Source organism: Carassius auratus, unplaced genomic scaffold (genome assembly GCF_003368295.1).
Source record: "Carassius auratus strain Wakin unplaced genomic scaffold, ASM336829v1 scaf_tig00002951, whole genome shotgun sequence".
NCBI classification, from domain to species: Eukaryota; Metazoa; Chordata; class Actinopteri; order Cypriniformes; family Cyprinidae; genus Carassius; species Carassius auratus.
In genome coordinates this window covers 1,075,293-1,089,025 of record NW_020523497.1, presented here as the reverse complement: position 1 = coordinate 1,089,025, position 13,733 = coordinate 1,075,293, and the positions used below count along the sequence as shown (strand labels likewise).

Sequence of the window (13,733 nt, the reverse complement as noted above, 5' to 3'; positions counted from 1 at the left end):
TTATCTTCAAGGTTAAGAAAATCTTTTGTAAAAACACAAAAACAACTTTAGTTTTATTGATATTTGTTGTTGCTGTAACGTCTCTTCAAAAATTATTTAGTCTAGCTTTGTTTACTCTAGTTCTCTTAAACCAAGTAAGATCTGAGCAATCACTCACTCTCCTCTTTGATCAATGAAACCCACAATGCCTTACTTGTATACAAACTCAGTCTTTTAGAGTCTGCTGCCTTCTAGGACTCCGTGTCAAGTTCAGGTCACTATCGTCCAAACCTCCAGTGTCTAGAAAGAGACTTACATTTTACAAAGTGGCATTATGAGTGGGAAGGACATGGCACGTCATTCTACCTTGCCCCCAAAACCTGCTGCAGTAACCGTTTCCCTTACATTGTTCAAGAATGGACCCAAGCCTCTTTACAAATACCTCTGATGTCTTTGAAGATGTCTGTGCAAGAAGAGCATTGATATACCTGATGTGGGTGGTTCTGTGAAGAGATCGAAGTTTGATGCACAACTGACACCCTCAGCTCTTCTTTATCTGTCTGCTATTTCACTCCTGGAAAATAATTTACAAATGTAAATTAAATGTTTTAGAAATGTGGAGCAAATGTATTCTGTTTCGTTTATTAATTTTTACATTTAGAGACCCAAGAGTGTTCATATGGTTAGTGTCTCCACTCCTCAAACGTGTGGAAGAGGAAAAAAGAGTTTTGTCCCCGACGCTTGTTCTCGCTACATGCAGTAGTCATGACAACTTAATATGCAAATGAGAAATCTAGCTTATTCATTCCTTTTTTTCTTTTTTTTTTATTGATTAATCTGAAATTTTAAACTGAAACAACTTTTTTTTTTTTTTTTGCCTTCAAAGTAAGTGAGTCTCTTATAGTATTTACACGAAATGTATCATTCCTCTAAAAATAAAAATATAAAATGATGCAGTTGATCCAAATTAATGGTGACTGTAGAATCTTTATCATTTTAAGTCCTGGGTAAAAATATCAAATGCATGTTGAACAGGACAAAACACCTGCATGTAGAATACAAGCCCTGAAGGAAGCTCTAAGCTTCCAGGTCTATGTGGCATGACTTCTGCAGAATTGGCTGACAACGCAAAGCTTGTGCAATAAAGAATAACAATTTAGTCACAGAAAAACCAACCATGTTCAATTTGCACATTTAGCCTGTTATGATTTCCAAATAATACACATATTCTGATGTCTTAATATCTGAGGTGAGCATCCACCAGTTGTATCTTGTTGCAGATTGTTGTATCTCCAAGACAGAGACAAGACATACCATGTCAAAAAGAGACCACCAGCCATCTGTCTCTCTCCCATGGCATTTTAGACTCCCCTATACAGAAGTGAACACAAAACTGAATAAATGCTTTTAAATGAAGTGAGCAGGTGGTTTCCTGAGCTGTGTTCCAAGCCTCACAATCAAGCCATCACAATCAACATTGAGCACCAAATCCTAATGAACTTGCGAATAAACATGTATTCGTCAAGGACTAGAATACTTAAGGTTTATGGCAGGGATAGGCAACTTCGGTCCTGGAGGGCCACTATCCTGCAGAGTTTAGCTCCAACCCTAATTAAACACACCTGAACAAGGCAATCAGTGTTTTCGGGATTACTAGATAGATACAGGCAGGTGAGTTTTTATGAAGGCTGAAGCTAAACTGGATAGTGGCCCTCCAGGACTGGAGTTGCCTATCCCTGGTTTATGGCAATGAAACAATTAAATGTTTTCTGTGCCAAATCAGTGATAAAAAATACTAGCATGTGAGTTTACAGGTCTATCAATATGAAAAACCCTAACCATAGTTATCCCAAATACATAAAAAAAAAAAAGTATTTTAAATTGATGGTTAAAGTCACAATGAAACATAAATAGTGACATCTTTTCTTCCATTTTGTGATGTAAACCTGATTATCAAAACAGAAAAAATGTAGGGTGGTTCATTGGCTGTTGATTAAATGTAGGCAGATCTGCTGAATGTGAGCTTGTGGTGCAATCAAGTGCTACTGGGAAGTTCATATTTACAAGTTGGTAAGTCGTAAATATGATGTTGGTGAAACAAATCATTTGATCGGAGAAAGATAGTGATGTAAGTTTTCAATAAAATAATCTCTCTCCACCTGTAATTTCGACTTTTGGTGGCGTTCATGTGTATTTAAGTCATAATTGGCGTTCATGTGCATTCAAGTCGAAAATACAATATTTCCAAAAAGACTTAAACTCACCGTCGCAATTGAATGTAAAACAAAAATAAATAAATGGCAGGTATAATATAATTTTCATTACATGCTGACTTTAAGATACATTTTGTAAACAAAACCTGGAACACACACTACCCACCACACAGAAATCACGACCATTCCAATAACCAATACTGCAACATATTTGACATGATTTCTCACCAAATACTAATTTTACTTCATGTTTTTAGAAGCTATTGTAAATTTATTTGCCATACTGAATGGTTTTGCTGCAAAAAGCTAATGTTTTGCCTTTGATCTGTTCCTTTAACTATTACATTGAGAAAGTAATTAAAGAATTGATATGATCATTCTCATGACAAATATTCACATTATTTAGTTTGGAAATACTGTGACAGTGGCTAAAATGTCAAGAAACCGCTTACGACTACAGAAGATGCCTACATCCAAAGATATGATGACCTACTATTTGGCAGCTGTTTGTATTTTTAGATGGGGTTTCATTAAGAACCAGCATTTTATCTTTTTTTCTCTATTTTTAATAGCTTATTATATAGTAAATTATTCCAGACAGATATTGACAAAATTCTGAACATTTATTTACATTTGTGAGGTACACACAAAAAGTCAATTTTGTATATATATATATTAAAAAAGAAGAAAAATAGTGAAATTATTATGTGCTCGATTTTACCTGTGTTCTCTTTCACAACTGCCATCTCTGTTTGGCAAACCCTCTGTCTCTATCCCAGTATCTCTCTCGTTCCCTTTCTCTCTCACGCTCTCCGTCTCGTTCTCAGTCCATGCCTCATGTTTCTCTTCCTTTAGTGCGTTTTTCTTCTCTTTCTTCTCCCTTTTCTCTTTTTTCTTTTTTTTATCGGAAGTATAACAACATAATGAATTAGTCAAATAACAAATAGTTTTTTTTCAAATAAAAAGATAAATGTCTTGAAATAATCATATCAAATGTAGTTACATTTACTGAACAGATTTTAGCTTTTTCACAGGTACAGCATACTCTTTTTCAGATTCGGACTCAGAGGAGGATGGTGGGGGGACTTTGGGAGCACATCCCTCTTCTTGCAAATGTTTTGTGACATCATCAATGTCATCTGTGTCCTTTGGCGGTCGATAATTTGCTACAATCTTTAAAGCAGAATAAAACAATTAAAAAACAAATATATGCAACACATGGGTTAATAACATTAAATTATTATTTCCCTAATATATGAATTCCTTTTTTAATGAATAAATGAAATTAAATGCAATAATTTGACCTCTTTATAATAGCATAGGGCTGGGTGGTATGGCCCAGAGTATGTGAGCGGAGTGGAGTAGCAACAATTTCCCCTCCGCGCTCAGAGCATTTCATAATCACTCCGCTCCAGCTCCGCTCCGGGTTCACAATTTCCCGCTACCACTCCACTCCGCGCTCAGTGATACCAGAAACACCGCTCCGCCTTTGCTCCGTGGCTAAAGTATTTTAGTATGTTTGAAATGTTATGTTCATAACGTAGCCTATATTAAAATGAAAAAAATAAAATAACAGGAGAGTTTCAAAGTGGCTTAGGCTATTGTGTGCAAACTTTTTTTTCCTACCACATGCCAAACTAATAAAATGGATGTCAGCATTAATATAATTACTGTATTCTGCTGTGCAAATTTTGTTTGTGATGAAAATAACAGTAAATTTTTATTTTATCTACAGATCAATGCATTTCTTACAGATTTCTGCTCATTAAAAATCAGATACAGATGAAGTAACACTGTAAGATTACATTTGTTTGAATGCATTATTGCAAGAGCGATTGCGTGTGAATGTGCTGTAACTGTTTAAATCATGCTTTGACCCGAAAATATTCAGTAAAAGGAACAGACAAACTCCTTGAGAACTAACCTATAACTTTCCGCTTGGCTATTGTCATCATTGTAACCTTCTGATTTGAGAGATCTATCTGTATCAAGCTATAGTTAAATATGTTTAACGTGAATACTTGCTAAATATACAGTTATATTACGGGCCGTTGGCATGAATTGTACTCGTGATGGAGCGGTGGTGGAGTGCTCTTGGAGCGAGTGAAAACCACAACGCTCCGACTTTTTAAAAATCCGCTCCTCGCTCCTGTCAAAATCACACCACTCCGCTCCGCTCACATACTCTGGTATGGCCAGAAATAATATCACAATATTATTATAATATAATTATAATATCACAAATTGATATTTACCAATTTATTAATTTTTTCTAGATTCTGTGTTTTATGATACTATACAAATTTGTCATAGAAAATGGTGTCTAATGAAACAGTTTGATCATTCTTATAAAATGTAATCAAGTTAAATTAATTTACAACAAATCATTGCATTTTAATTGTCAAGCACAACATAACTGTATAAATGAATGGAAAATACCCTAGTTGTATGATATTCCTTAAAATAATATTATTACTATTATTATTTTGAGAATTTTATTTTATCATACAATAGTAATATCTCTCTGACAATTTCTTTAAGTTAAACCTGACTTTTATATTGACGAGTTGTCGTGAAGGTCTTTCAGTGTATTTGATGGTAGTTTTTTTCTCAATTGAAACAGTGTAACAACATGCAGACTTTTTTGGTACATGCACTGACTTGTGTGATATACTGTAATATTAATTAATATATTAAAAATGTCCAGAGCTCATCATTTTTATCGACAATAACAATGTTAACTGCGATTCTTTCAACAAGTAGAATATATTCCATTAGTAAACACACAACTGAACAAGCAACTGGAATAAGCCTTTCACCTTTATTCCAGTAAAGTTATCTACAGCCAGAATGGTGCTCCTTTGATCTTCATAGCACAGGAAGCAGAATCCTTTGGATTTTGCCCGTCTTTTTATCTCGCACCAAATTGACGTTGGCAATCTCATACCTGACATGCACAGAGGAGAATTAAGCTTCACTAGGAGAAAAAAAAAAACTGAAGTACTGACTTCTTTAGCAATAAGTGAAGCTGTCTTTGAAATGGGAAAAACATGGGTGTGAGCAATTAGGACTTACTGAGAGAAAACACAGATCTTGTCCTTTTGTCAGCTCATATGGACTTCCACTTGAAGATAACAACATATTTACATACAGTGTTGACTGGATTGGCATTAAATAATAATAAAAAAATTATATAAATACATAATTCACTAACAAAATGCAGAGGTGTAAAATACTTAAGTAATTTTACTTGATTACTGTACTTAAGTATTATTTTGGGGGATTTGTACTTAACTACAGTTTAAACTGACTACTTGTACTTTTACTTGATTACATTTCTTAAGAAAAACTGTATTTTTTACTCCTTACAATTTTATTTCATCTCGAAAAGCACATTATATTTTTATTTTATCTTATGCACAATACATATGGTAAATAGGAGCTCAAATGTGTGTGCCTGATGTGAGAACTAATGATGATTGTTTTCATTCATCAAACACACACATTTCTACTTCAATTATGATTTTCATCAGGAAAAATGTCTGGCTTAAAAAGTTCACCATCAATCTGAGGAAGAACATTGAAGTAGCAATAAGTAAGTTTATTCATTATTTGTTCTGTTTTGATAGAGCCATTAGCTATATAATATATTAGCTGAATGCACAAAATTGAGTGCAAATAAAATCGGTGATGAGAAATTAAATACAATTAATATTTTTGTGGGATTTGTTTTTATTATTAAATGTTACAAATCTCCAAAAAAGTGTTTAAATAAACAATATATGCTAAATTAATTGTATTTCATGTTTAGTGCTGTTCTTACCAGGTTGTGGATAAGTTGTATTTACAATATGTCATTATATGAATCATTAAGTAGGAATTAGGAATGTCAGTGAATATTGTTTTTATCTTAATAATTACATGCTTTTCTCATTAATTCATCTAATTAGTCACAAATAATTATTTCAATTCAATTCAATTCAAGTTTATTTGTATAGCGCTTTTTACAAAACAAATCGTTACAAAGCAACTTTACAGAAAATTATGTTTCTACAATATTTAGTAGTAGCTAGTAGTTTGTGCACATTTGACAGGATTTTAGAAAAAATAAAAATAATAATAATAATACAAGACGTAGTCAGCTAGACGATGAACTATCAATATTATTAAGTTATTATATGATTCAGTCACACATTTAGCAATAATTGTTAGTTCTGTTTGTTGATTCAGGGTTAGCATCATCTGAGGTCCTCTGAGGGTCAGCATCATCTCTTCTCAGGTGTTCTGGATCCAGACTGGAGCTTGTGTAAATCCTAGTTACCACGGGATGTAAATCCCGTGGCGAAACATAGAAACAAAATACAGACATCATTAGCATAGCTGCTGATCCAACAAAGTAAAATTAGTTTAACCAAGCTAATGAATAAAAATGCACCTTTGATCAGATGCAACTACACTCACAATTAAAAAGATACATTATTCGAATGCTTGGCGAAAGAGATGTGTTTTTAATCTAGATTTAAACAGAGAGAGTGTGTCTGAACCCCGAACATTATCAGGAAGGCTATTCCAGAGCTTGGGAGCCAAATGTGAGAAAGCTCTACCTCCTTTAGTGGACTTTGCTATCCTAGGAACGACCAAAAGTCCAGCGTTTTGTGACCTTAGGGAGCGTGATGGGTTGCAGCATGGTAGAAGGCTAGTTAGGTACGCTGGAGCTAAACCACTTAGGGCCTTATAGGTAAGTAATGATAATTTGTAACTGATACGGAACTTAATAGGTAGCCAGGGCAGAGACTGTAAAATTGGGGTAATATGATCATATTTTCTTGACCTCGTAAGGACTCTAGCTGCTGCATTTTGGACTACCTGTAGCTTGTTTATTGACGAAGCAGGACAACCACCTAGAAGTGCATTACAATAGTCCAGTCTAGAGGTCATGAATGCATGAACTAGCTTTTCTGCATCAGAAACAGGTAACGTTTCGTAGCTTGGCAATGTTTCTAAGATGGAAGAATGCAGTTTTTGTAACATTGGAAATATGATTTTCAAAAGACAAATTGCTGTCTAATATAACACCCAGATTTCTGACTGTAGAGGAAGTAACAGTACATCTGTCTAGTTGCAGATTGTAATCTACAAGATTCTGTGTAGTGTTTTTTGGTCCAATAATTAGTATCTCTGTCTTATCCGAATTTAATTGGAGAAAATTGTGTGTCATCCAATCTTTTACATTTTTAACACACTCTGTTAGCTTAGATAATTGGGAAGTTTCATCTGGTCTCGTTGAGATATATAGCTGAGTATCATCAGCATAACAGTGGAAGCTAATTCCTTATTTTCTAATAATATTACCAAGGGGCAACATATATATTGAAAATAGAAGGGGACCTAGGACGGATCCTTGTGGCACTCCATATTTTACTGATGATAAATGAGATGACTCCCCATTTAAGTAAACAAAATGGTAGCGATCGGACAGGTAGGATCTAAACCATCTTAGAGCCTGCCCTTGAATACCTGTATAGTTTTGTAATCGATCTATGAGTATGTCATGATCTATGGTGTCGAATGCAGCACTAAGATCAAGTAAGACTAGAAATGAGATGTAGCCTTGGTCTGACGCAAGGAGCAGGTCATTTGTAATTTTAACAAGTGCAGTTTCTGTGCTATGGTGGGGCCTAAAACCTGACTGAAATTCTTCATACAGATCATTTTTATGCAGGAAGGTGCTCAATTGAGCAGACACAACTTTTTCTAAAATTTTAGAGATAAATGGAAGATTTGAAATAGGCCTATAATTTGCCAGTACACTAGGATCTAGTTTTGGTTTCTTAATAAGAGGCTTGATAACCGCCAGCTTGAATGGTTTTGGGACGTGTCCTAAAGATAACGACGAGTTTATGATATTGAGAAGCGGTTCTTCGGCTACAGGTAACAGCTCTTTCAGTAATTTAGTGGGTACAGGATCTAATAAACATGTTGTTGGTTTAGATACAGTGATAAGTTCATTTAGCTCTACCTGTCCTATGGTTGTAAAGCACTGCAGTTTATCTTTGGGTGCGATGGATGAAACTGAAGTGTTAGATGTTGTAGAATCCACATTCACTATTGTATTTCTAATGTTATATATTTTATCAGTGAAGAAATTCATAAAGTCATTACTATTTAACGTTGGTGGAATATTTGAATCAGGTGGCGTCTGGTAATTTGTTAACTTAGCCACTGTGCTAAATAAAAACCTTGGATTGTTTTGGTTAGTTTCAATGAGTTTGTGTATATGCTCTGCCCTAGCAGTTTTTAGAGCATGTCTATAGCTGTCTATAGCTATAGCTGTTTTTCCATGCAATTCTAAAAACTTCTAAGTTAGTTTTTCTCCATTTGCGTTCAAGACTACGAGTTACTTTCTTGAGAGAGTGAGTATTACTGTTATACCATGGCACAGTACGTTTTTCTCTAACTTTTTTCAATTTGATTGGGGCAACAGCTTCTAATATATTAGAGAAAATAGTGCCTATGTTGTCAGTAATTTCGTCTAATTCATGTGTATTTTTGGGTACAAATAGCAGTTGAGATAGATCAGGCAGGTTATTTGCGAATCTTTCTTTGGTGGCTGGAACAATAGTTCTGCCCAGACGGTATCGCTGCGACATATAGTTAATATCAGTTATACGCAGCATGCACGATACAAGGAAATGGTCTGTAATATCATCACTTTGAGGTACAATATCTATAGCAGTAAGATCAATTCCATGCGATATAATTAAATCTAGTGTATAATTAAAACGATGAGTGGGCCCGGTGACATTTTGCTTGACTCCAAAGGAGTTTATTAGGTCAGTAAACGCAAGTCCTAATGTATCATTTGCATTATCAAGTTGAATATTAAAATTTCCCATGATTAGCGCCTTATCAACTGTAACTAGAAGGTCTGAGAGGAAATCTGCAAATTCTTTTAGGAATTCTGTATACGGCCCTGGTGGTCTATACACAGTAGCCAGAGCAAGAGATACATTAGATTTCTTTTGCATGTCTGACAGAGTAAAATTATCAGAAGTATTTCAAAAGAGTAAAACCTGTATCCTGTTTTCTGGGTAACATTGAGAATATCACTATATATTGTTGCAACACCCCCGCCACGACCAGTCTGACGGGGCTCATGCTTATAACAGTAGTTTGGTGGAGTAGACTCATTTAGACCAAAATAATCATTTGGTTTTAGCCAGGTTTCAGTCAAGCAGAGTAAATCAAAACTATTATCTGTGATCATTTCATTTACAATAACTGCTTTTGGTGTGAGTGATCTAATATTTATGAGCCCAAACTTTAAAAATTGTTTTTGTTCATTTACTTTGCATTTTTCTGGTTTAATTATGATAAGATTTTTTCTAGATCCTACATTATATTTAAATTTATATTTTGACCTCACTATTCGGGGAACAGACACAGTCTTAATAGGTTTTACAGCACAAGTACTTTTAACATTTAAGCGGTTGGAACAAAACTCATCATAATAGTTATTTGAGAATTGTCTTACTAGTCACATGGAGCGAAGTGTCCTGGAGATGTTGTCAGAGAGCAGCTCCGCTCCGACTCTGCTGGGGTGTAATCCATCAGCGCGAAACAGTCTAGGACGCTCCCAGAAAAGATTCCAGTTATTAACAAATAGCAGTTTCTGTTCTTTACACCATGACAACAACCATTCATTTAAAGCAAAAAGTCTACTGAACCTTTCGTGTCCTCGTCGATACGTGGGCAGTGGTCCTGACACGACGATCGTCGCCGCGGGCGTCGTGCTGCGAACCGTCTCGATCAGGCTGCTGAAGTCCCTCTTCAGCGTCTCCGTCTGCCGCAGCATGGTGTCGTTAACCCCGGCGTGAAGCACGACCACTCTGGGGCTCTCGCCATCCTTCAGGATCGCGGGTATCTGCGCAGAAACATCGAGAACACGAGCACCAGGCAAACAATGAGTGTGCACTTTACCTTCAGCTAACGTAGCACTTACGTGTCGGACGATGGAGTCTCCGATGATCACAGCGTCGCGTCCTGTCTCGCGGAGGGGAGCGAAGCGGTTCTGGATGGAGATCTCGAAGGCAGGAGGGGGAGAAGTCGTCGCCCGGGACCCAGCTCGCGTCCTCCCTATTTATCAATATTTGCTAAGAAAAAAACTCTAAATGCCCCAAATAAACATTTAAAATATTAATTGTCCTTTTAGACAGTGACGTTGAATAGACAACACAAATAAAGTGGCCTTTAAAAACGTTAACGTATGTTTCAATTCCATGACTCTCCTCATTAATTCAACACAATCTTGCATTCTGTCTGGAACATGTTTCTAGCCTCTCTATCACATCTTGCTCTTAAAAGGGATAGTTCACCCAAAATTTTTAATTCCCTCAACATTTACTGAACCTCTGTCATCCCAGATGTTTATGACTTTCTTTCTTCACAAGCAAACCATTTTTCACAAGCATTTTTAGTCCATATAATGCAAGGGGACAAGACCACTTCAGAAACCACACAAAATGAACATGACGGTCAAGATTAAAATATTGGTATTTCAGACAGGAACCACTTAGGCAAGTTTACTTGAGTTTATTGAAAACATTTTATCTTTGGCAGTATGGTTCCTTTTGGGGGTTTTTTGCTCCCAAATAATTCATCATACAAGAGCTTTAAACATTAACCCCCCAGAACCATCAGCTTGCAAATACATTACAATTAAGACTCTTTAATGTCTATAAAGCAAACTGTTATAATCATGTAGATGTGGCAGTGGGACATCTATCCTGTAGCCTGGTTATGAAGATGAGTGTCTCTCAGCAGTGAGGTCCATGATATTACTTGAAAGCCTTAGTGATCTGAAACAAAGAAAACAACAACCAGAATGTGCACAGGTATATGCTTATGCTTATAAGGGGAGGGAGGGAGGGTTGCTAGCCATTTGAGCATGCTTACCGAGCAGTGGTGCCACGTATATATGTCCCTGTGTCTAATAGGAGAGTGGTAGTATTTGGACCGATGACAGCTTACCACATCAGCTGGTCGCACCCTATGCCTCCGTGGCCTGACTGGACTAACGCTGCGCTCGATTTGTATTTTTCTTACATATGCCGTTACATATATCGTTTCACTTAAGAAGACAGTGATTCATTAACAGGTGTTGCATGAGTTACTGTCATATTCTCTTTGTGTATAGTTTTTGAAGCGTCATTTTTGGATGTCCCATACACTTCATTATATAAAGAGAAATTACTATTTATTTTTTCCCCTAAAACTCTTATATTGTGTTCATCTGATAAATGAAAGTCATATAGGATTGCATGAGGGTGGAAATGATGGAGTTTTCTTTTAATCCTTTTCCCTGTATTTTTTTATTAATTTATTATTTTTTATTAATTTATTTTTTTTGGTGTTCCGCTGGGTTTCATTTTAATTGTTGTTGTTGAACTAAATATATATGTTTGACCTGTGCCATTGCATTTTTTTTGTTCTCTCCCTTTAACCATTATTCTGTATTGTCTGTCAGAAGAAAAAGTAATTCTACTTTTTACTTGAGTACAATTTAAAGTTGTGCTTTTTTACTTTTACTCAAGCATGTCACAAATGTCACATTTTTGAAACAGTACTCTATAATCTGGCAAATAAATGTGAGATAAAAACAATTAATTTACATCACTTGGAAACTTGACGAGGACAAATCAGCATCACTGTACTGTGTGCTAGAGGGCTTCAGAAAAAGGCTGAGATCATGCCATTTTGTACAGAAGCACACTTTTAGTGTGAAACAGGTGAATGCTGCCACCATCTGGCAGTATCTCCGAACCTGCTCCTGGAGAGCTACTTTCCTGTAGATTTCAGTTTCACACACCTGTCAGTTATTTTCAAGTAACTCTGAACACTTTGTATGGCTGGTCGTGGTGTGTTTTATTAAGGTTGGAGATGAAATCTACTTCACGGTTGCTTCCAGGAGCAGGATTGGAGACCCCTGGCTAATACTAAGAGCATTTTAGTGTATATGTAGCCCATTGACGAATATTTTTTAGTCAGACAGTCAACTGGGTTTTGTCCCACAACAATGATTTTAACCAGTCGCTCACCGATAAAGATCCAGGCACTGTTCTTATAGACTGAATGCTAGGACACACTGTCTTTGACATCTAGTTCAGCCTCTTTTTCATTCAGTTCACTGATGAGTTTCACTTTGGTGAGCGGACTACAAATAAATAACAAATATAATGCACATACATTTATTTTTATTGTCTTTATCGTCTTCAATATTGTTATTCTGTTGTGGTGTCAGCATCATAAGATTAACGTGTGTAAGAATGTATTCTTCAATCAGTGGCACTTATGACAACTTGAAATCTTGAAAAATGCAGTTTGTTCAAATTTAGTTTTAACATTTTATTACAAATATTTAAGACAATAAAGTAACATCTAATAATGTAATAAGGACTTCTTTTACCATTTATGCCAAAAGAATAGGTGTCTTAAAGGTTTTAATTTGTAAGATTTAATTTTCTTGTTATTTATCGGTTTCATATAAACTAATCAAAAATAATAACTGAATCAAGAACAAGTAAAGTAGCCTTTTTTTAGCCGTTGTATTTTACGTTCAAGTTTTAGCAGATGGATAATAAGCATTTGGCTACTGTTGCAAAAACTGGGTTTAAAACTTTAGCTTTCACCTTATGGCATTTCATGTTCCAATCCTGACGAGTCTAGTAGTTTTAATTAGAAAGACTAATTAGAAACATATGGTAACAAATGTAAGTGAAACATTTCAGTACAAACATTAAAAACAACACTTACGTCTTAGTCATGAGCCGCAGTCCCTCCAATAGGTTTTATTTCTACTGGCGAGTTTAGTTTGCACGTGGTAAAACTTTTTTCCGGGTTAATAAAAAAGATTGTGGGATATGTAGTTGACTGACTCAGATTGTTTATGCAGTTTCTTCTTTATTACAGATTGTGTGTATTACTTAAAGTGTATTTATAAAATTTTGCAATTACTTTTACAGATGAAAGACCAATGAACATTAAGCATACTGATAGTTTTATTGGCATAAACGTTCTTAACTAATAGATTAAAATAGTAGCCTAATCCGGACACCAGTGGCAGTGATAGGGGCCTTGACAGATAGCTTTGGGTGACATTATTTAAAACCTGTTTGGGTGGCACAGAACTTACCTATGTCCACTTAAACTAAAACCTAACTAACTGAAACTAAACTAAATATAATACAAATCACTATTCCCGCAAGATGCTAAAACTATTGCATCAAGCCAAGGCACCAAGTGAAAGCAAGTCCTGCCAGCCCCACAAAACTGGATGGATCACGAAATCTTCACCATTGCCTACTAGGAGACCTGAAACAATTAGACATTTTACAAAATAGACAAACATATTTCATAAGGTATAGAGATAGAAAGTTTAACCACATATTTTATCATCACTTTACTCTGACTGCATTTAATTTAAGTCTATGAATTTATATAAAATAAATATAGTACGATTGGATTTTTCTTCTTCTGCTCCAC

The 13,733-nt window shown here is 35.5% G+C and overlaps 1 pseudogene; it reads right to left on the bottom strand.

Annotated features, from left to right (window-relative positions):
- Positions 1-2,908: 2,908 nt before the first annotated feature.
- LOC113070057 (RNA-binding motif protein, X-linked 2-like) lies at positions 2,909-12,349 on the bottom strand (annotated as a pseudogene).
- Positions 12,350-13,733: the final 1,384 nt, after the last annotated feature.